The 20,613-nt window shown below is 45.7% G+C and overlaps 1 long non-coding RNA gene across 1 annotated transcript in view; it reads right to left on the bottom strand.

The window, feature by feature from the left end:
* The window catches only part of LOC123289764 (uncharacterized), a 55,728-nt gene that overhangs the window by 22,857 nt on the left and 12,258 nt on the right, over positions 1–20,613 (bottom strand). Inside the window, exons 2-3 of the long non-coding RNA XR_006533906.2 lie at positions 8,655–8,845; positions 7,330–7,397 (exon numbers count right to left, since the gene is read on the bottom strand). This is a non-coding gene — a long non-coding RNA (uncharacterized lncRNA). The remainder of the gene's footprint in view (positions 1–7,329; positions 7,398–8,654; positions 8,846–20,613) is intronic.

Raw genomic sequence — 20,613 nt, 5'->3', positions numbered from 1 at the left:
AGCAAGTTCTGCGTTTGTTCAGGGTATTTGAAAATGCCAACCTCAGGTTTATTTTCTGTGAGAGTCTCCTGTTCAAAATAAAGAGGTTTTTGTGGGGGTTTTTTTCCCCCCTGCAGTCAAATAAAATCAAACTTTGCAGAACGAGATTTCTGCTGAAAACAAAATCAAGATCCAAAAAGAAAAGAGGCTGCAGCCTCCTGGATCAATGAGCCAAGCCTAACAAGATGAAGTTTAATAGGAATTAGTTTAAGTTTTCCACTTGGGTCCAGAAAGCTAGCTGAAAGCAGTACAGGGAGGTGGGGGGGAGCCATGGCAGCAGCTGGTATGACCGAGATTTAGGGGTTTTATTTGACTCTTTGGTCAATAGGAGTCATCAGTGTGACATGGCTGCCAAAAAGGCTTAAGCAGCATTAATGGAAAGATAGAACCTAGTAAGATAGAGACAACCATCCTACTCCCTCTGTTCAGGTTACAGCACACCCAGAATATCACTCTCATATAGCACGGAACATAATTCTCACAGAATACTGTCAAGCTGAACAGCATTGCCAGGCGGGTAAGGAGGGGCAATTTCCGGGAAGATTAATGTGCCAGATCTCAGCGCAAGGGTCAAGGAACCAGGGCCATTTGGCTTAGAGAGCCAGTGCCTAGAAGGGACAAGCTAACAGCATTCAGAAACTTTTGACAGGTAGGGAAGAAACTGGAAATTCTGTGCAACCCAGTGTGATTCCCTCTAGAACTAAGGGGGAAAATATAGAGTGAGGAAGATTTTGCTCAGTACAAAGAATGTCAGTGTTGATGCGCTTTTGTCTTTTACTTTTAAAATTACACAACAAATATATGTAAATTGTCAAAGAAAAACTCAAGCAACACAGAGACATATAGAATATAAAGTTCCCCCCTTTAAACTTCCCCACATACCCATATTTTACTCTCCCTCCCATAAGGAGCCACATTTAAGTTGAGTGTCTATCCTTTCAAGCCTTTTGAAATGAATTTAGACACATACACACGCGCATGTTTGAGTTTAGGGTTCTCCCCCATCAATGAAACCGTGCTTTACCCATTGGGGAAGCTTGCTGAGCACTAGAGTTAGCCAGTGAGGCGATGGGCTGCCTCCAGAGGGAGCGAGACCCTCTCCACTAGAGGTGTTCAGAGACTGGGCAATTGTTAATCAGGGTTCTTACAGAGGGAACTCAAGCATTGGTGGTAGATCCTTAGTTCTCTCAAACTTTGGCTTGAAAAAGAATCACAGAGGGAATTTTTTGAAAATTCGGATTCCCAATCCCAAATGCAGAAACTTGACATAGTGGGTCTTGGGAGCCATGAATCTGCATTTTCCACAAGCACCCCAGGTCAGTCAAATGCAAATGGTCAAGGACCACATATTAGAAAATCCTGGAATGGATGGTTAGACCACTTGAACTTAGAGCCCTCGACTTGGACTGGTTCAACCTGGAAAGCCCTTCTCCTGAGGACCCGTCTGCAGTTAGGAGATGACCATGTTGTCCCTCTATCTAACTGGCTGACTATCTTTGCCTGCCTTTCACAGCTCCCCTGAGTCCACTGCCATGCCCTTGCCTCATTCTGGAAAGCTGATGGATTCTTCCAGATGGCTCAGCACGGAGTAAACACCTAGCTCAGAAAGGATAGTGAGGGGCACACCAAATCCGGTCTTAGTCCACCACTCCCATCCCCAGAGGGCACTTGTGAGGAAGACAGAGACTCTGCCCTGCCCCGGACTCCTGGAGAACATCGGAGCAGGCTGGGACCACTGTGGAGGACAAGGTCCATCACCCAGTGCTTTTTTGGGTTCTCCACAAACCCTGGAAGTGGAGGTTGGAAATACACGGAGGGTTTTAAGAGTTACCATGACTGGGGGCAATACTGTCATTCAGTGGGTGAGGTCAGGAATGTTAAACACCCCACAATTCTAGAGAAAGAACTACACAAAGAAAAAATGCCCTTCCATCCACAGTGCCAAAGTTACTTACCCTCCCCAACATGCACACCACCATCAACTGTGCTGTTAGTGTCAGTGTGAGCTACCCCTTGATTTTGTCTCCTGCTCATCACGTTGCCTTCTGCTCTGACGACAGGATTTAAGGGATATTAGTAAAAAGAGCAGAGACCTGAGCCGAAATGTAGGCAAAGTGCACGGCCATCAGCAAGGTTCCAGCCCATCCCTGGTTAATCCAGCCCCCAGACCTGAGAAATCCCCTCCTGCCCAGACAGACACTTTCTACCAGGGTTTCAGCTCCTAATGAGGAACTGCCCTCACAGCGACACAAAGGCTGCTTGTTTTCCACCTCTCTCTGGAGGGCTCGAGCACAAAGAGGCTTTTTCTCACCTCAAGGTGCTCTTGGCGGGTTCTACAGGAGTGCTATGCACAGCAGGACCGTGTCCTCAAATGGTCGAGGCCGTTTGCTTTGTCAACTGACAAATGTCATTTATCATTTGAGACAGAGATTGGATATTGGAGCCTCTGGCTGGTGAAAGCTGTTGAATATTTTTTTCAGGATGGCTTAGCAGAAGCTTGGCAAACTGAAATGTTTTCTTGAGCTGTGGATTTAAAGGCACAGTCTTCCTCATCAGAAACATAGCAGCCAGACTTTTGAGATGGCTAAACCCTAGGGTTCAGCTCAACAACATCTTGCGCTTACTCGTGCTCTGTCGCTTCTTCAGCTGCTTTACCAGTATTTTTTCTCACCCCTCCTAGTGCTTTGTAGACTGAAAATTCCTAGGGGATGGAAGTCAAGCCTCTTCCTTCTGCCAATTCTCCCACAGCACCTAGGACTCATCCCGTACCCAATACAAATGTGTCCACTAACTGACTGTTGACTGACAAATGCCAAACATGCTTTATTGTTTCCTCATCTGTCTTACTCTTTCTGTTCCAGTCATGTAACTTGTCCTCCCCACCCCTGACTTGTACCACAGGACACAATCTAAGACCTCCCTCAAGACGGCTTTTCTTGAGTAAATCCTGATCTTTCTCTCACTTTGTATTTCCCTGGATTTAAACGCAGGAAGAGTTTAGAAGGATGCATTTGCTTATTGCTGTGTATATTGTCTTTTCAACTGGCCTATTGGTTTTCTGAGAGTGGACATCATTCTTCTGCTGCCTTTTTATCCCCAACTGAAACTTGTACCATGCTAGGCTTACAGTAGGTGCTGACCGATGAGTGAAAGAATAAAGGAATGATAAACGAATGTGTTGTTTTTACAAGCGTACTCTTGAATAAAGCTGCACTTCATTGTCTAGAAAGCATATTTAAGATCCTTTCATATAGATTATTTGTCACCTAAAGTCACAGTCCTGTGAGAGAATATTTTCTCACTTGATAGGGAAGGAAACACCCAGGAAGGCTGTGTCTTCCCACAGATCACATAGCTAACAATCAACAGAGCCAGGACCCAAACTCAGGTGTTCTAATTCCGAATCCAATCATCTTTCCACAAAAACAGACCATCTGAGTGATCCATGTTAATCTCCAAAGAGTCTGATTTTAATATTTTCTCTTATTACTAAATTCATGAGGATCAAAAATACCTTAGCTGCTTTGCGACTGTGTTTCGTTATTAATAATGCACTGAGTGACTAATTTAGAATTTATTATTTGAACCATGAACAACAACCCCATATATTTCATTATTTAAGAGAGTGAGTTATGCTCTTGCCTAATTAGTATTTTAAGATTTGTTTACAACTTTTACAGTAGCCGACTTTTCAGTACTGACTCTTTCCTGGGGCTTTCCAAATCTTTGCACATGAAGGTTACTCGGCTTGCTCCTGAGGATTTTAAAGCTCTCTACCCTTTAACTCATTTACATAATCTTCCTGGGCCAGGAACATGATACCATAGTAGCTAACATTTATTGAGCACTTACTGTGTGCCAGGCATTGTGCAAACCACTTTACCTTATTATCTTAATTTAATTTTCACAAGAATCTATGAAGAGAGTACTGTTAATATTCCCTTTAAAGAAGAGAAAACGAAGTCTCCAAGATGGTAAGTAATGACCCCAAGGTTATCTAATGCAGAACTGGGACTCACTCCCAGGGTTGTGGACTCCAAAGCCTTAATTAGTGGCCATTTTATTGTAGTGACTCTACTGAAAGCCAGGGGACCCGGATTCTGCGTGAGCCTCTGCCACTAACTGCATGACTTCAGGGAGAGTGGGGACCAGAAAAAGGATGACATTGGAGCTTGAAGGTGAGTAGGCACTTGTAGCAGGAAAACACACTCAAAGCAGACAGTAGAGTGTCTTCAAAGGCTTGGAGAGGTGTGAATGGTGAGAGCGCTCAGGTCGACAAAACCACTGAGGCTCTATGAAGGCATAACCTTAGATGGCAACAAGAGAGCAGTAACATCCATAGGGAAGGAACCTTCCTAAAATGTTTTTTGGCTATGTTTGTAAAGCATGGAGAAACCAAGGAGACATGGCAAACCCTCAAGAATGACCAAACCTGACAAAGCCCCAGGGTACCCTGGTAGCACCAGGCTTCACATGTCCCAGAGGCAGAATTGTGACCTGGTGACTTGAGTTCCATGGGGCAGAGGCCAAGTCACAAAGATCTGTGTCAATGTCTTACCTGCTTCTGGTAAATGACATCCTCCTTCATTCGGGGCACTCTTTCTCCCCTGATGTGTTTCTATTGAGCTGACAACCACAGAAATCCTCCCCCTGCCTACCAGGGTGGCCAAGTGTTGCAAGGAAGCCAATTACAGCCCTTCTGCGGGGAATCTGAATCTTTGACACACAGGGGAGCCAAGAAGAATAGCTGCCATCCAACAACCGCACTCTATAGTATTTGTCCAACTGCTGAGGTACCCAGAACTGTCCTGGTGTCTACCCTACCTAAGACCTACTTGTTCACCTATTACTCTTTGCAAGCCACTCTGAAGCCCTCCAATAATGCATTTTTGCTTAAGTTAGTTAAAGTCTGTTGCTGGCAGCCAAATAATTCTAATACTCACCGATAGAGGACATGGGAGCTGAAAAAGATCCTGTGTGGTCACCCTAGGCTGGTCCCTGGTCAAGTCCAACATGGCCACCATCTAAAGTAGTATCTTGGTAGTCTAATAATCTGCTGGACTCTAAGAGAACTCTCGTAGAAATACTTATACCTCAACAAAGCCCAACACCACAACATCTAGAACCAGGTACCATCTTGTCAGCACATTCCATTCCAGTATTGGTGAAGTAGAAATAGTGACTTTCTCCCCACACACAGTGGCAGTCTTCACTCACTTCTGCATCTTCACTCTCTCCATCTCCCCAACACACACGTTCCACGTAATCCAACCAAATACTACAGCCTAAAGTTAAGGGGTCAAGATTCCTTTTCCTGAAAGTCAACAGGATTGAAGAAAGTCATATATTATACCAATCCTTACAACACTGCAGGGTAAATATAATTGTCACCATTTTACCCATCTTGAAACTGAGACAAAGAAACATTAATCCACGGAGTAGTTTGCCTAGCTGATAGCCACCAAGGTCCATCTGGGCTCTTTTGCTACATGTATCAGACACACCTTTGTACCTCCTCAGCCTCCCCTGTCTCCCAGACCCTCATCCTCTTGCTTCACCTCAGCCTCTGCCCTGCCAACCAATGCCCCAAAGTCTGCTTGGTTCAAAGCCGTGTATGCTGTGTCAGGGGTCTCCAAGTCCACCCTCAGGTTCAATGATTCGCTAGGAGGACTCACAGAACTCCAGCATAGAGTCATACTCACTGCTATGATATACTACAGCAGAAGGATACAAAGCACAGTCAGCAAAGGGAGAAGTCTGGGGGAGACCAGGCTCCAGCTTCCAAGAGTCGTCTCCCAGTGGAGTCCCATAGGACTCACTCAGTTCCTCTAGCAATGGGTTTTGACGATATATGTGAAATGAGTCTACCAGGGAAGCTCATTAGAGACTCAGTGCACCAGGGTTTTTATCATGGACTTGCCACGTAGGTATCCTCTGCCAGCACATACCAAAACTCCAGACTCCCAGAAGGAAGACAGATGTTCGGCATAAACTACATCACTTGCACAAAAAAGTTCAGGCACGGTGATGCGAATCCTCCTGAAATCTAAGTTCCCAGATGCCAGCTAAGGACCAAACATGCAAGCAGGTCCTTTTAAGAATAGCAGTCTCAGGCCCACTATATTTACTCTGTTCTGCATATATGTGACTTGGATGAAATGTCACGTCATAAGGCATGAGCTCTGACTTCCTCAGTGGCTTTCAAGAACATCAGATAAAACAAACCGTAAATACAGGGAAGTTCTCTTCCCACAGGGACTGACCTTAACCAATGGGAGTAGGAGCGGGAGGATAAATCCCCTTCTCTTCTTCCTCCCAAGGACTGTTCTGAGGCATGGTTTTTCTGTCTGGTCTGTCCAAAAATATCCTGCATGGCTGAGCAGGTGTGCCTGCTGAGCAACTGGCTATGATTATGTTGTTTGTTGTAGTTGTTGTGTGTGTGGGTGCACACATATGCCATCATGAAGCAGGGGCCAGCATAGTAACACATCACCTTGAGCTGCTTCCCATACCGCCCTGCCTCATTTCTCTTTTGCTTCATTTTCACTGCCCTGGGAGTGCACCTCTCAAATAACACATTACCACTCGAACCTTGTCTCAAACTCTGATTTTTAGGAAACTCTGCCTGAGTCACCACACTCTGTTAGGAATATATTGGCACAAAGCCACTTTAGTTTCATCTTATTCTGGGATGGACCACCCAAACAGGGTGAAAAGGTCTGGATGCATGCCTTAAATAAAGTATGTTTATTCTCTAGAAGAATTAGAAAGCCATTCATTTATATAACAAATTACTTACCAAATACCAAAAAATACAAAGCACTATAGTGGCCTTGGGGAAACAACAAGTCAGATAGACATAGTCCCTGCCCCTGAAGATGTTGCAGACTTGTGGAGGAGAGCATTGAATAGCAGTTACAAAAAATCATGGTAAGTGCTCTGATGAAGACCAGGGTGCCACAGGAACATGTGATAGAAGGCCTAACTAGGCTCAAGGGGATGAATAATCCTCTTGGAACAAATGGTGCCTAAGTGTGAGATGGAAAATGAGTAGGAGTTAGCCAAAGGAAGAGCCAGGTATTGGGAAAAGCTCATGGGAAATATCTGGGCTGGAGACACAAACTTAGGAGTCTTCTCCATATGTAAGTAATGAGAGCCAGGGGAGTGGTTAAGAAGGTGCAGAGAAAAGTGTATCTGGCACAGATAATGCACTTAGCCATCTCTCCTTCCTTTGAACTCCCAAGGAACTCTCTGAACTGCCAAAAACTTACCAAAGTCCATAACACTTACCTGACGCCTCAACTGTAAGTCAACATTTCATCTGCATGTCTTGTATCTGCAAACTGGGTTGTGGTGACCTTGAGAAAAAAGGAGCAAGAGCCATGTCTGGACCTGGAAACAAGGTGAGGTCAAATATTTGGTTGTCTAATTGCCCTACTGATTGATTAGGATCCTGGAAGGGGAGAATGTCTTGAGGGTGTATCTTTTTAAACTTCCTCATTTTGCCTATAAAAAAAGGGCAACCAGAGAGATGAAAAATCTCCCCAGTGTCCTAAGGCTTATCACACTGTATTGCAATGGCCCAGCAATTGTTCTGCCTCCCATACTAATCTCTAGAAGCCATGTGAAGGCAGGGGCTGTGTCTACCTTGGTTGCTGTTGCATTCCCAGAGTTTAGCCCAGTGCCTGGCACACAAGAAGTTCTCCAGAGTTGTTTTTTGATTGAGGGGATTAATAAAAAGCTAGTTCAGGCAGAACTCAAGCTGGGAAGCTCATCTTCTGACCCTGCCCAATCTTCTGCCCATCAGCACTAAGTCTCTCTTCTCCATCACATGCAGAACCAGATCCAACTTTTAGAGGCTGATCATCCTCTTGTTGGAGCCCCTGGCACAGAATCTGCCCCTGGCCACTGATCTGAGTATCAGAAGTGTGTTGAGAAAGTATTTCAGTTCAAGCACAACATCCAGCTCAGCCCAAAAACTCTGCCAGCCCTATTGATTTGTGGGGGGTTTTGAAATGGAATGAGTGGCTTATTTTCTCCAAATGGCACATTTCATTCATGATGCATGATTGTAATCGTGGCTGTCTGAAGCCTGCAGTCTCCAGCTCGGCAAAAAAGGGGGAAAAAAAAAAAAAGAAGAAACGGCTATTTTCTGGAGTGAATACACTGAAAGGGCAAGAAATCCATATTCATTTTCTTGCCTCTCGGCTGGACTCTATATTTCGCAGGCAGGTGGAACAAAAATCTTTAAATATCATGCTGATCCAGGAAACGCTCGGCAATATTTAAAGAGCTCTGCGTGCCTGCCTCGTGTCCCTCTAGTTCTCCGCAGGCAGGCCCCACGTCACGGGGCTGGACGGCCACTGCTGTAGCTACAGTGAGCAGCGCTCCAGACCCCGGGTTCAGATTAACTGGCGCATGACCTTTACAAAGTACTGTAGTTTATAGGAATGTTGAATTTTTCAGCAGCTGGGGAAAACTGGCACTAGTGGGAAGGGAGGAATGGGAAATGTCTCCAGGCTATTTAAGCCTCCAAGGGGAAAAATGAACTCGGCTTCGACTTTAATTATGTCCACCGCCCTCTGAGGCACAGAAGGAAGACAATAGGCTGATACCATTAATAACGATTTTCCTGCCCTCGTCCACGATACATAACTTTAAGGTCTTCAGAATATCATTTAGGTTCTTCCTCCTCCCTCCTCAAGCACAGACTTCCTTTTTCCTTGGCAGATGGTTTGAAATCTCAGGACTCCCAGTGCCTTGACCTCCCGCAGATGTTGGGCTGGGGATGAAGTGTGACCAGGGACTGCGGAGGAAAGCAAAGAAAGAGCCTTAATGTGCCATATCAGGGCAAGCCACGGGGTGGTCCACTAAATGCTTGTCTATGATTGTCACTTACCGACTCTGATTTCCCCGCACTTGAAGAGTTGTGTCAGCAATTGTAGAGGGCCTCAAAGGGAGACTGATGCAAGGGAGGGCAAATATTATTGGGAACCAGGTCAAACGGACGATGAATGGACGATCACGGGTAGGGGTAAACTGCCATCGTTAGGGATGCCGTCACAAACTAGACGTTGATATATTGTCCTCTCTGAGATCCTCCAACAGGCCATTATGGCTTCCCTAATGGGATTGTCATGCATTTCTCTTTATGTCGCTATTAAAGTCTTGTCTACATCTGCTGAGGTTTTCTTGAGGAGGGGTGTGAGAGGGGACAAAGGGGAAGACACTCAATATTTTTCTCTCTTCTGCAGTCCTCCACAATATACCAGAAAAGGCTCAGGCTCGGCCCGACAGCAGCAGTCAAACCTTCCAAAGGAAGCAAAGGGTGGGAAGTGGCCTTGGTTGGGAGGGACGTGGGAGAGGAGGGGTCAGCAGAAGCCTTCACAAAGGCCACTCCTGATCAAAGGGCCTGCTTGGAATGGCCAACAAAGTGCCACTTGTTCCATCACTTCTTTTTCACCCCAGATGGCGAAATAACACGCTCTGTGATTCTCGTTCACTCAGAATCCCTGGACATCAATGTGTGGGGTGGGACCCAGCCAATTTCGTTTAATGCTGCTCAACTCAGGCACAAATACTTCATTTTTTTTCTGTAAGACCAGAGGAGAAAAGATTGGAAAGAAAAGGCCCTAAGATCTCTATGATTTACTACCACGTAGGCTATGGTTTGGGGGCGATTCAAGGACCCATGAATGTGTCAAGCAGAGAGTGACACATAGCATTGCACATAGATCTTGACCCTGCTGCCACGCAAGGACCTTAAGGAAAACCCTGCCCCCTAACCCGGCATAAACTCGCCTCATGAGAAGACATGGCCAAAGGCCCTGCTGAGCCTCTCCGCCATGACTAAGCCATTTGGTGCTCCCTAGGTCAGCTCTGCGATGCGGGACATTTGCTGTTGACTTCTCAGGAACAGATCTCAAGGCGTACAACTGGCTTGGTTTGACATAAAAAGCACTTGTTTTTGTGATTTTTTCCCAGAACAACAACCACCAAAAAACACATTTAAATGTAAGCAGAATGACTCAGAATTGGTACTAAAATGTCTCCGAAGGAGTGTTTGCAATGAATATATCAGATGTCTGGAAATAGCTCCACAAGAGGTATGCAAAGAAAGCCCCCTCTGCTCGAATGAGACAAGCCGCAAGGGCTGAATACATTTTGATACACAATGCTTCAGTGTCTGGTTTGTTTTAGAAAAACAGGAGCCCCTTTCCCCTTTTTCAGGCCAAATGCAGCACAATAGAGCAAAGCCACATGAATCTATTATGTCTTATAGGGCTTTTAGCAGGAGTATGACTGTTTAACCAGGCAGTGACACGAGAAGAATTACTATTAGACACTCCAGCTGAAAGTAGAGATTTTATTGATTCCCCACACTGGCCTGCCTTTTTATCTTTGATTGAGTGGCTTTCATGAATCCAAAAAGGTAACACTCTTGCATTGAAAGCAGCAGCAGGCAGTCCAACCCGGACTGAAACCATCTGTCAGTCTAAAAGAAAGATGAAGGTACTTCCCAAAGCACCGTCTATCTGGGCCCCTCTCCTCACAGGCCATCCATCGCCTACTCCGAGAGCAGGACCAGGCCCTCTGTTGTACGGCTCCTCGAGACAGCTACATCTTGACAGAAGGTTTACTAAAGAGATAAGCAAAATACACCTTCGTATAATTAGGACACTAATTGCACCCTGTGACAGAGTAATTATGTCCCCCTTTTTAGGAAAGCAGTTAGTTCTGCACATTCCTGCTCTCCAGCTTTTTGTGATCATTATTTTTTTCATTGTTTCTGAGGTCTCATTTGGAAAACGATTGGATTTGTCTCTCTGTTTACTAAATATCAGACATGATGTACAAACATCTTTCAATTAGGTGTTCTGCAAGGAGCCCGCTCTCCCCATCTCTATTTTAAACAGGACTCATTTGCATTCATGGGCAAATTAGAATGCAGAAAAGCATATAAGCAATGTGCAGGTTTACACTTCAGTGAATATTCATAAAGTACCGATTCTCCTTGCAACCATTTCCCCGCAAATGGCCCTCCCACTATGTGCGCTGCGTTTGTCATTCAGGGGCCTTTTCGTTTGTCTTAAAGTGTCAGGTTTGGAGGCAACACAAATGTATTCGGGCAGGCCCTGTGAACGCCAGAGCTGAGAGGAAATGGTATTTGTGTTTCATGCCACAACAGAGCATCCTTGGAATCCTTGCAGTTGAAGACGCTGCTGCCCTGTGCAGGTATAGGGGAAATAATCCAAAGTGACAAAGCGATCAGGTCGAGGCTGGAGGACAGACAAGCTCTTGTTCTGCAATACATGCTCCATTTCCCAAGCTTTTGCCGGGGCAGGGTCCTCCATGCACAGTGCTCTAGGACCGCGGGTCTCCTTGCGTGCCTCCCTGGGCCCTGTCTTCTCCAAGGTTAGGTGCACATGGATGGCATCATCTGGTTAATTCAGACTTTATAAATAAAACTCACTTTCGCCTGTATTGTGTTGCTCAGATAAAATGTAAGGTAATTGCATAATCCACTTCCAAATCAAATGAGCCCTTCAGTGAAATGTAAGGAATCAATAAGGAGAGAATAGACGAAATTAAAGATAAAGGCTTTATCTGAATCATCTGTACTCTGGCAATGAAGCACATTTTTAAACTGGAGCTGTGTTTCCAATTCCCCAAGCACCTGCAGTCCAGGTGAGGAATCAGTCACGTGGACAGCAGCGTTGGGGCAGGACCAGCCTGTAGAGAGGAGAAAGGAAGGCCCATATAGATGGTAGGGCCCTGAGTCCTGGGAACCAAGACTGTCAGCCGCCGAGCAGACTCTCCTCATCCCACATCCTCCCAGAAGGGGATTACTAAGCCAATCTCCCATAAATATGACCCTGGCTTTGGTGCTTATAGCTTAGGCCCTGCCCAGAAGGAATTAAAACACATGAGAGGAAAAAATATAAAAACAAAAACCAGAGCGGGAAGGAGGTACAGGCCCCAAGAGCACTGGTGTGGTAAGATGCCGTGGAGCTGCTGCCCGACTGCCTCTTGGCACTCAGGGGCATTTGCAATTCTGGATGATATAACCATGCACAGCTTTCATGACCTGAAGTCAATGACCCAGCATCCTCCATGGAGAAAATGTAAATTTATAGGTTTTGTTGACCATACTGGTCAGTCAGCCAACCAGATTTGCATCTTGGGGGCAGACATTTGTAGGCTGCTCATAGCCCCCAAGTGCCCCATTATCACATCCCCAAAGAGGAAACCACTTCCCCCAATGGCTGTTAGCAATAGACAAAGGCCATCTTCTTTCAGACCATGGTCCCAAACTGGCAACCCCAGGTATGCGGGGCAGCTCCCTGAGTTCCCCAGTACCTTGCTTAGAGTTGGCAAATGGTAGGGGAGAGAAAAGGAGAAGAGAGGAACCACAGACACTGAAGCATAAGCCACAGAGAGAAACCCTTATACTCAGAATCCTCCACACTCAAACGTCGTTGAGGACACACAGAGGAAGATGGCCTGGTATCAGCGTTTAGAGATCTCAGATGCCATCAGGGAACAGGGCTTGTGAGGCTCTTTTGGAAAAAAGGGGCCCATAGACATTTTCTGTTTTTCCTTCCAAACCAATCAGGAGGAGAGAGATGGCAGTGGTGTTGCTGGAGGTGGCTCTGTCAAACTGGAGGGGGTGTGCAGAAAAGGAGATTTGCTCAAAGTCGCGGAGATCTGCTCTGACCTCTCATGAGCAGCAGTCGTCAATCCACTCTGGTTTTTCCATCTCTCTTCCTCATTCTGACCTCAGCGGAGCCCAGAATCCACACTCATCCATTTTTACACTGTGTTCGCTTCCTGCCCTGCACACCTCCCCCTGTCTTGTCCTTCTGTGTCCTTTCTCTGCTGCTGAACATGACTAGAAAAGCAAGTTCTTACTACAGCCCATCAAAAGTCAAGGGGGGGGGGGCCTGTATTTGTTATTCCTTCTCAAATCCCTGAAGTGACTGATCCAAATGTCTTGCCTCTTTGTTGCCCCCAAACCCACTCTCAACACCCCGTCTCCCTGAACATGGTCTTGCTTCCTACTTTATCAAATGTCCATTTGATCCCTTTCTGCAGAAAAATCCCTCTTTTCCTTCCTTCTCTTTCTCCACACCTCTCCCAGTGAGGAAATGCCCTTTCTTCCAAATGTTATCCCCTTCCCCCATCACTCACCCTCTACCAGCTCCTCGACTTAGCCTACAATCAGCCTAGGTCACCCTGCTTCTCTCAGGTCCTACTATATTCCTTCTTTTCCTTCACTTCCAAGCATATTGAAAGAGGCGCCGACATTTCCTCTTCTTCACCACTCAGTCCTCTTTCATCCCTTATTGCCTGGCCACCTTCCTCATCTCACAAGCTCCAGAATGTTCTTCCAGACACCACAGGAAAGACCTCTCCTTGCCCCTCATGCCCCTGACCTCCATGCAGCATTTGACCCTATTGACCACCCTAGTCTTCTTCAAACTCTCTTGGTTTTCCCTCTGTTTCACCATCCTGAGAGTCCCACCAGCCCTCTGACTACTCCTTCCTGGTTACTGTTCGCTGGTTTATCTCCCTTACTCCCTACATCTGAGAGCTCGCCAAGGTCCCACCCTCTGTCCTCTTCTCTAGCCAGGCTCATTGCTTCACCTCTTTGCAGAAGACTCACAATCTGTCTCTGCACGTCTGACCTCTGACCAGAGGCCCAGATCCATATTTCTAGCTGCCTTGTGGGTCTTTCCACCTAGATGTTCTAGCCAAGCATATTCAGAATGGTATCCATGCTTTCCTTCAACACAAATTTATGTGGACCAGATGCCAGACAATGCCCTAATCACTAAAAATACAAAGATGAATAAGATCCAGTCCTTTCCCTCAAGGCCTTCATATTCTAGTGGAAGAGACAGACATATAATCAGGTAATTGTAAAACAATGTGGAAATGCAGAGAGATAGACACAAAAGATTAGGCATTAAAGAGAAGCACTTAAGAGAGAAATCCAACACAGACCGGGACGAAGGGAGTCTAGAAGCCTTTGAAAGATAGGATGCCTAAACTGAGTCCTAAGGAATAAGTACAAAGGGATGACTATGAGAAATTCTGAAGATATAAGTTAGCAGAACTTATTGACAGTATAGTATTGATTGATTGTATATTGGCAGTGACAGAAAGGAGAAGTCAAACATGACACCCGAGATTCTAACAACACCATTCTCCCAGATACCCAGTGCTCAAAGCCGTGTTGACTTCTTCTTCCCTCATCCCTTCCCACCAATAGTCTAGTTCAGGAAATTATACTCTGATGTTTGTCTCTAAGGCCGTCCTTACTCTCCTTTCCCACTGCCATCCTCTTAGCTCAAGCTGCCATTGTGTTTCTGCCTATCTTTCACTCCACATCTTAACCTTGTTCTGCTCCCCCAGTAGCCTCCCTGAGGAGCAGTTCTCATTTCTTCTTACTCTTTAACCCTTGGTCAGAAGTCTTTAGTGCATCCTTTCCAATCCTTGTCAATCAAGGCCCTTTACAATCTGGCCCTAACCAATTATTCCAGTTTCTCTCTCTGTCTCTCTGCCTCATCCAACTGTTTGTTCTGTTTACTCTCTCCTGAACACTCTCCACACTTTCCCATCAGGGTGCCTCTGCTTATACATAACCCTACCTAAAATAATCCTGTTCACATTGCACAATAATATTATATCATATCATCTTAGTAAAACCAAGTCCCTCTATACTGTTTGTATAAATAGATTCAAATGTGTTCATATAGAATAGACCAAGATGTAAAAAGGTAATCAAAGCTTATGTGCCATGAGTGCCTACTCTTCTAGGCACTAATGAATTGACAATCCTTTGAAGTGAGTAACATTTCCTCCATTTTAAAGATGAGCGAACCAAGGCAAAGAAAGGTCAATAATTTGCCCAACATCGTGCAGGAAGCAAGTGACAGAGTCAGCATGTGAATCCAGGCAGTTCATTCTGAACCACCGTGCCTCTCACCAAGATGGGAGGCTGGATCATGGGGAGATCTTTCCTTCTATATTGTTTGAAGTTCAAAAAATGAGTATGTATTTCTTTTGTAATTGGAGGAAGAAAGAAAGGAAAGGAGAGGAGAGGAGAAGAAGGGAGAAGAGATAAGAAGAGGAAATTACAGGAAAGAGGGAGGAGGAAGAGAATGAGAAAATGAAGGAGATGGAGATGGAGACGGAGACGGAGGGAGGGAGCATCTCTTTCCCGTTGCTGCTGTAGCAAATTACCACACACTAGTGGCTTAAACAATAGGGATTTATTACCCTACAGTTCTGGAGATCAGAAGTCCAAGATGGGTCAGCACAATTGCCTTCCTTCTGGAAGCTCTAAGGGGAAGAATCCATTTCCCTGTCTTTTCCAGCTTCTAGAGACTGCCTCTATTTCTTGGCTTATGGCCTCATCCTCCACCTTCAAAGCCAACACGTAGTATCTTCAAAGGACCCTCATGATTACATTCAGGGCTCACCTGGATAATGTGGGATAATCTGCCCATCTCGTGATCTGTAACTTAACCACATCTGCAAAGTTTCTTTTGCCATATAAGGTAATATATTCACAGATTCTAGGGCCTAAGACATGGACATTTGGGGGGGTGGGGGCGTGTAATTATTATTCTATCTACCACAGGGAAAGAAGGAGGAAAGGGAAGAGAGAGGCAAGGAAGAAGAAATGTTTTCCAGACTTCAGGACACTTCCATGGCATTTGTCCTGATTTTTCAACTGGATATTTTCTCTTCCAACTCTGAACTCCAGCTGTCCTTTGCTTCCACTCCCTTGTGACTCTTAGAGAAGCTGGAATGTAAGCTCCCTGAGGCAGGAACTGTCCCTTTCTCATCTTTGCTTCCTCTGTAGCCACCCACAGTGCCTTGTGCATAGCACAGGCTCAGTAATATTTGTGGGACTGGATTGAATTGTTGAAAGTGCAGCTTTCCTGCCTGGGCCTGCCCTTGTGGCCTCAGCTGACAGCCTTGAGATTAACTGCCTAATGAGTAAAGTTGCTGAACCTGGCCCAGCTGTGCCTTTCAGAGTGTGTTTGGGTTTGCTTTGCCAAGTGCAGATTATTGCCCCTGTCACTCGCTTTTCAAGAACCCAGGCTGCCAAGCCGAGGCGGGCATGACCACCTGATCGGAGTTGCAGCTGCAGAGGCAGCCAGCGAGACGTGGCTTCGGCTCACCTGCCTTTGAGTGACGTGAAACATAATACTGGCCCCCAAAGCTGCCAAGTGCAAGGCTGCAGAGGCCCCGAGGCAGGGCTGTCACCATTCACCTGGATGGTTCCAGATGGCCTCTCCTCACCCCCACTCCCACAACCCCTGTTTAGCTGGTGCTGGTGGTATTTTAACAAAGATGTGGCTATGCATGCTTGGAGGTTGTCTGTAGTCTTTTTTCCTATGGAGTCAAGAATGTACATAATTTCAGAAACACTAGATCGAATGTGATTGTGAACATTGATTGTGATTGATAAGGAGTCTCACTCCAGCACTGATGTCTGCTTTGAGGCACCCTGGAATGCAGCCCATAATGAGTCTCAGGGAGGAGTCCCAAGGCTGGCACCGAGGCAGCTGGCTAAGGGGGCTTCCATCTTTGGATGGGGCTATAAGGAAAGCCCCACAAAGTCTAGGACAACCTGACAAGGAAGCCCAGCACAGCCCCTGTGATGGAGGACACAGCTCCCAAAACATCACAGTCCACGAATGAGGGTGCCCAGCCCGCAGACCTGCAGCAGTTCTTGCCCACACCTCCCTCTGGCAGCCTCTCTCTTTGTCCCCCACAGAGACGCCGGGGCTCTGTCCCTCACCCTCTCTCTCTCTATCCCTGAATTGTTCTCCTCCTCCAACAACACATCCTCCCGGACATCAGCTGGAAACCCAAAGTGAAATGAAGAAAGAGTGAAAAGAGAAGCCCAGTGAGGGAGGAACGGGTGTGGTGAAGCTCTTCCAAAAGCAAACTACCTCGTGTGTTTGGGAATTGTCCACTCGTTCCTTCAGCAAAGAGGTGCTGAGTGCCTACAACGAGCCAGGAGCTGCTCTGGGTGCCGGAAAACAGCAGGATATAAAACAGACACAAATGCCTGCCCCCGTGGAGAGGGAGACAGAAATAAACAGGATAAATAAGTGAAATAAAGAACATTCAGGACAGCAATGAATGCTAAAGAAAAATATGAAGCAGAGAAGGTGGGTAGGAAGTGGGAGGAGCTGCAATCTTAGCTGCATGCGTGTGCTGCCTAACCCAAGCGAATACTTTTAGAATCACTGTGAATCCATTTCACTTCCTAAATCCCTCAGTCCCACTGGTCCCAAGATTTTGCCTCCCAGCTTTTGCCCTTCCTCCCAGTTTCGTGCTTGCTCCACTGTATTCCTGCTGCCTGGGAGTTCACGCGTCTAGATTTCAGTAACTGGAACTACAAACAACCCGTACTATTTGCAGAAAAGCCCTCCCACCTGGTGCAATGATGATTCCCGAAGCCAGAGAAGCCAGGTGGTGGCTGGCAACCCGCCTTCGAATAACCCACTGCAAGCCCAAAGCAAGGCAAAGCTCAATGTAGGAAGATGCTTCCCACAACGCTGGAAAACTGGCAGACAACCAATGTTCAGTAAAGGGAGCAGGGGATGCTTAAGTAAACTAGGCATCAGCTCAAAGAACTCTGAAGTCACCACTGTACATAGTAATGGGGTTTCTCAACCTCAGCACTGTTGGCAATTTGTGCCAGGTAATTCTTTGCGGTGTGGGCTGTCCTGTGCACTGTAGGATGTTTAGCAGCATCCCTGATCTCTACCCACTAGATGCCAGGAGCTCCATTTTGGGTTGTGACAACCGAAAACGTCTCCAGACATGGCCAAATGTCCCCTGTGAGGCAAAATCACTCCCAGTTGAGAATCACTGCATTATAAATATGGAGCCTATGTAAAAATACAGAAAAATAATAAAATTTAGAACAGTGTGACAAAGAATTTCTTCCTAACGTATGAATTTATTCCTACCATCTTACAAAGGTATACAATAAAATCTCATTTGGCTATACATTTAATGATTTGTCCTTTAAAAAAAAAAAATCAGAATGGCCAGGCCCAGTGGCCTAGTGGCTAAGTTCAGCGCGCTCTGCTTCAGCAGCCTGGGTTCAGTTCCCAGGCGTGGACCTACACCACCTGTCTGTCAACGGCCATGCTGTGGTGGCTGCTCGCATACAAAAAGAGAAAGATCAACAGCAGATGTTAGCTCAGGACAGATCTTCCTCAGCAAAAAAAAAAAAAAAAAAAAATCAGAAGTAAATGAAAGCGAGGTCATTCCAGAAAATCTAGATCATATTGCCCCCATAGAAGAGAAAACAAAAACCAAAAAAAACAACATGCACACACACAGACATGAAAAAAGACCTCTAAACTGTCCTTCCTTGTGATTATTTTAACATGAAAATAATTCGATTTGCTGGGGTAGCAAGATTATGGGTAAATTTTTTTCTACTTCAATGTTTTAGTGTTGTTATGAAATTACATGGGAAAGTAATTGCATTTTTAAAATCTCTCTGTGCAGTAAGTCTCTCTGGTGGCAACAGTGATGGAAAGCTGTGTGTTCGGTGAGCATCTATGGGATTCTGTTAATGACGGTAGAATTCAGAGTAGGAAAGTCTGCCCTTGCAGCTCCAGGGCAGCTAGCTCGCTTCTCCCAAAGAACAACCTGCCAGCAGCAAGAGGAGCAGGATTTAGCCTAGAGAATGAAGGAATTGACACCACCATCAGAAAGATAAAACTCCAAACCACCAGGTGTGACTCCAAAGGTGACCCTTCTGAACTGAGAGCTTGTTGGGACATGGGGACTCTATTTAGGAAATCCCACCTCCCCCCTGGACTTTCTGGCCAAATTTCATGCTTGTTTCAAGGAGGCACTACAGCTCCTACTTTATAACTAACCCAAGTTTTCACAAGTTACCACTTTTCTTTATACACAGCAGCACATTTGGCTCCAGGCTGGATCAATCAAAAGTCTTTATTAATGACTAGGGGTAACAAAATGGAAAAACACCAAGCATACTGAAAATCTAGGTCGTCTCTCTTGCAGAATACTACTTACTCCTTTGCCGTTAGCAGAGCACCATAACACTCGCCTCCTTCCTGTCTCTCCCTCATCTTAGCATGAGAGTCACCGTCCTCAACATCCACCATGCAGACCATAATCCTGACATCGCCATTCTTCCGAGTCTAGGCAAAAAGAGAGGATTGAATTCCCTCATCCTCATGGTCTCGTTCCTGACTAAGAATCCATCTCTTTCCAGAATGAGAGACATCAGGAATACTTTCACCCTGAAGACAAGGCCATGCCTATGCAGAAGGAGGCCACCATAACCTCATGGGCCATGTCAGAACACCACATCACACAACTCGGCATTCACATAAGAGATGCTCACATGCAGTAACAGCATGTGGCTGCTCTGCAGCAACCCGGAAAGCAACTTCACCTTCCTAAAGCATGGCCCATCAATTTCTATCACTTTCTCTGGTATCTTACAGATGCTCATCATCCAACATAGCACATGGCAGAAGTAACATCCTATGGATTGGCAGTGAATTAGTACAAGGAAGCAGGCCAAAGTAGGGAAGTGCAAGACAAGAGTTCAGTGTGCCTGTTAGGGAACCAGATGGATTGGGTTCAAATCTCACAATTTTCTAGTTATCTAACTCTGGAAAAAAATGATTTAACTTTTTTGGACATTGGTTTCTTGACCTATAATTTGTGAACTGAAATGGTGATTATGATGATGATGATGATGATGGTGATGTTGGTGAAAACTGTGGTGGTGATGGTGATGACGATGATGGGTGGTGATGATGATGGTGATGATGATGATGATGTGGTGGTGATGATGATGATGGCAGTGGTAATGGTGATGATGATGATAGTTGAAAGGAATAGTTAAAATAAACCAGGCAAAGCCCCTGGCTTATAGTAAGCATTCAAATGCCATCATCATTAGACAACTACAACTTCAGAGCCAGTCCCTGACACTGACTCACTGTGCGATCTCACTTTAGTCACTGGCCTTCTCTGCACCTATCTCCCCAGCTGAAAAGTGAAGTTATAATCCCTATTGCTTTAAGTTGCCATGAAGAAAATTTCGTTACAATTGTGCTTAGACTCTCTACAATGAGCTCATAAATTACACTACCTAATTGTCACTCCAAGGAGCCCTATAGAAGGCCAGCAGTCTGGGTCAGCAACAGCGCTCTAGTTAGGCACACAAAGCTCATAATAAGAGCCATCAGCGCTTACTTGGAGAAGAAATGCAGAAAGGAGCATAAACAATACACTGCTTTGTCCTTCCAAGTTAAAGGAACCTTCTGACACAACAGTGTAGAAACAACCTCTTTACTCAGTAGAGGACCAGTATGTTTTACTGCCATGGTTGGCAGTGTCCACATCCACCCATAGTGTCTCCATGACTTTACACAGCGTCTATCACCCTGTGACCCATGGGCTTTTGTACCCTTCTTCTTTCAGAGAGGGGCAAGCTCTGGGGCAGGCACCAAATCCACATAGTTGTAAAGATAGAAATCATAG

This window comes from Equus asinus, chromosome 11 (genome assembly GCF_041296235.1).
Source record: "Equus asinus isolate D_3611 breed Donkey chromosome 11, EquAss-T2T_v2, whole genome shotgun sequence".
Taxonomy (NCBI): Eukaryota; Metazoa; Chordata; class Mammalia; order Perissodactyla; family Equidae; genus Equus; species Equus asinus.
Note: the sequence above shows the minus strand (reverse complement) of the source record. Positions and strands in the feature narration are given on the sequence as shown.